This window comes from Rosa rugosa, chromosome 5 (assembly GCF_958449725.1).
Source record: "Rosa rugosa chromosome 5, drRosRugo1.1, whole genome shotgun sequence".
Lineage (NCBI taxonomy): Eukaryota > Viridiplantae > Streptophyta > Magnoliopsida > Rosales > Rosaceae > Rosa > Rosa rugosa.
Genome location: NC_084824.1, coordinates 51,002,105 through 51,005,743, shown reverse-complemented (window position 1 = coordinate 51,005,743; position 3,639 = coordinate 51,002,105). Strand labels below are relative to the sequence as shown.

Here is a 3,639-nt window from a genome sequence, read left to right as displayed (position 1 = left end):
GACGTTTCAGTCCCTGACATTTCAATTTCACCTAAAAAATCCCTAAACTCTCCAATTTCACCCAATTAGTCATTGCCGTCAAAATCTCCGTTAAATTGCTGACGTGGCATTTTTTACAATGTGAAATGTCTATTATACCCTCACTCTTTTTTTCTTTTATATTTATTTTTTCCTATCTCTCTATTTTTTTTTTCCTCCTCTTCTCATTCTGAATCGGTAAGCAGAGCTCTCAATCTCATCTCCTATAAGAAGTTCCCCAAGATTCTCGACCATTTTCTTGACACCATCTTGGGGTTTGCATTACAGTAGACTATAGTAGCTGAAGGGAAGCTCAGTCTCAATAGAAGTCAAGGAATTAACTTTGGTAAAGATTAGTTCCCCTTGGGAATACGTATGCATGTAGCTTCCAGGAAGATAAAACCCATCACAGGCGTACACAAACAGAACCAAAACCAGCAATGCCCATTGGATCGGCATTCTCGATTTCGATACAGCCATCTGAATAGAAACAAAAAGAACACCCACCACTGTATCTAATGTACTCTTAAAGACGCATCCAACAATATATCTACATCAAAATTCAAACAAACTGACATCAGCCAAATGAAAAAGAATAACAAATTAAGCTGGAATACACCAAGACAACCACTTTCTTGAAACAAATTACAACACGAAGCTAATTTAGGGTATACATCCTACTCCTCAACCATACCAGATCCACTAATCAACACAACAGAGACAAGCACACAATAAAATCCAACTAGCAATGAAATCAAAAACTAACACACGCACAGATCCAAGAATTTCACTTCCAGATCTACCAAAATTGAAACCAACACACACAAGAGTATTAACTCCTAAGCGGTAATAACAAGGACGTAAAGGATTGAGAAAACGAACCGTGATAGATATGAGAAGGTGAAGCGGAGATTGAATCAGAGGTGGAGGGTTTCGGCGTCGAGGCCGCCATGAGCTCGTATGGGTTAATGACTTTCGGGTCGGACCAGATCGCTCTGGGCTAGGACAGGGAGCTGGGAAAAATGGAAGACGACCTCGCCTTCAATTACTCCAAGCGCGAAGCCCAGAACCTTGAAACCTCTAAACCCTCAAGCAGCTCCGCTCCGACTTGGAGCGCCAACCCGATCGCCCCTCCCGGCCCGCCGCGACCTCCTCCAAAATTAGTACAAAGCCCTCTGCCTCGTCGAGACGCGCTTCCCAGTCTCGCTTGACAAGGACCACATCAACACCGTCACCTTCTTCTGGCACGACACCTTCAAGAACAAGCAGAATACCTCGCAACAGAACATCCATCTTCAGAAGACCGCCGTTCTCTTCAATTTGGGCACCGTCTACAGTAAGATTGGGCTTTCCTACGATCGCTGGTCGCCGTCAGGCCTCTTACGCGTTCATCGCCGCCGCCGGAGATCCACGATGGTGGGGCAGAAGCGCCGGCGAGAAGAATGAGGGTTGTGATGGTGGTGGTGGGTGGTTGTTGACAATGGTTAAAGGAGGAAGGGAGAGCTGGAAGAAAAGGTTTTAAAAAAAAAAAAATGCTCTGCTTACCGATTCAGAATGAGAAGAGGAGGAAAAAGAAAATAGAAAGATAGGAAAAAATAAATATAAAAGAAAAAAAGAGTGAGGGTATAATAGACATTTCACAGTGTAAAAAATGTCACGTCAGCAATTTAACGGAGATTTTGACGGATAATTGACGGCAAGGACTAATTGGGTGAAATTGGAGAGTTTAGGGACTTTTTAGGTGAAATTGAAATATCAGAGACTGAAACGTCGACTCCCTATAAATATATGGAGTAAACAGTATTTTGTCCACTTTTTTTTTTTTTTGAGAAATATGAACTTGTTTAGTTGTTTATTTGGAACTTGGAAGATTTGAAACTTGCTGGGATTTGTTGATTCGTTATGTTGGAATTTGAAACTTGTTTAGCAGGTAGATTTATTCATTTGGTTTGCCTTGAATTGTGATGAATCATTTGCTTGAATAGATTGACATGTTCACCAATGGTTATTTGATACTGATCTTGTGAAAATGTGAAGTTGTGTTAACTTTGTATTTTTTTTTTTCCTCCCTTAATCAGCATGTTAGGCCCGAAAATTCGGCCCTTAAAAATCAGTCCGAGCCTGATTCGATCCCTAAAATTAATAATCATTAATTGAGCCCGGCCCGTAAAAATAAGTCTGGGCCCTATTCGGTCCCTAAAATTAATAATCATTAACTGAGCCCGGCCCGCAGAAAAAGAGTCATAACTCGAGCCTACCAAATTTTACACGGGCTCGGCCAGATCCCAGCCCTACTTACAGTCATCCATTTCTGTAGATAGCGGCACAGTGACACCGCATCAATATTTTTATTAGGACATTGAGAATAAAGTAGAATTAAAAATTTCATAGTACATATAGACTTTAAGCTTAGAAGTTATAGACTTAAATAGGCATACATTTAAAAACCAAAAATTCTTCCACCCACCCAGGTGGGTGGTCACCCCATGTGCTGTCAAGAGATCTGGCCTCCTTACGCGACTAGCTAATGTAGGCCATTGGATCAGTCGTTAGTTAATATACGGAGATAGTTGGACAAAAAAACTCTTCAATCAATGCGGTAAAAAACCAATGGAATGGTAAATGAAACACACGATTAAATCGTGTCTCTGTTTCTTCTTCCTTGTTTACGAAGAGGTCAGGAAGTTTTGGGCGAATCCAAGCGCGAGCTTCGAAAGAACCCAAGAGAGAGGCTACCTGCATGGTGAAGTGTCTGAGGCCAACTAATGCGGTGATCCTCCTCCATAGTCGCTACACCGGCCGCAAGGCCTTCATTGTCGAGGGCATCGACTACACTGCCTCATCGCCGGAATCAAGAAGTAGCCAAACAAGAAACAGATCGTGTTTGATTTAGAATATATGGGTTTAGGAACTAAATTTCGATCGTGTTAATTGATAGGGAAGTGAACATATAATCACCATTGCCGCCTGCAAACCAAACCAAAAATTTCTTGCGCAGCCAAGCAATTTAGCGTTTCAAACTTTCAATCATTAGATTCAGCTGTTTCGAATTTGTCTGCACCTAATTAGATGAGATTGACCTGGAAGTTATAGTTTTTCAACCTCCATTTTCATTCATAATCCCAAGGTGGAATTGATTATCTTTTGTTGTCGAGTTTGGGTCTGGGAATGAGAAGAACTGCAGAGAGGGGAACAGAGACAAAGCGAGAGGAAATAAATGTTTAGAGTGAAATAATTAGCTAATGGGCTTTACTACTTCATTTCGATTGTTGTATCTATGTGTTTGGCTCCAAAACCAGTAAGGTTGCAAACTGTCTCTTTTGAGCGTGTGCGCAGGCGTGCCAGCACCGTGGGGTGCAGTCGTCGGAGAATCTCTTGACCTGACTTCTTGATCAAACGATGTGGACGAGGAGAGCACAGACCTCGTCACAAGGTTCTTTTCTCTGCCTTTCGGAAAAGGACTTCTTGCCTTACGGGTAAGGACTTTGGTATGGTCTCTTGCGTTCACCGAATCGATATTTAACGTTGTAGGTTAAGCAGAGCATTAATCACTGGGAAGTTGGGAGAAAGCACAGGGTTTGCTAAAGAATGACTTTAGCTTCGCTGGGTTGCGAGGGCGTT

General features: G+C 42.1%; 1 long non-coding RNA gene across 1 annotated transcript; it reads right to left on the bottom strand.

Annotated features, from left to right (window-relative positions):
- Positions 1-343: 343 nt before the first annotated feature.
- Positions 344-1,787, bottom strand: LOC133711006 (uncharacterized). Its single transcript, XR_009847016.1, has 2 exons — positions 901-1,787; positions 344-568 (listed from the first exon to the last, which is right to left on the bottom strand). It is a non-coding gene; the product is annotated as an uncharacterized LOC133711006 (long non-coding RNA).
- Between the last annotated feature and the right edge of the window lie 1,852 nt (positions 1,788-3,639).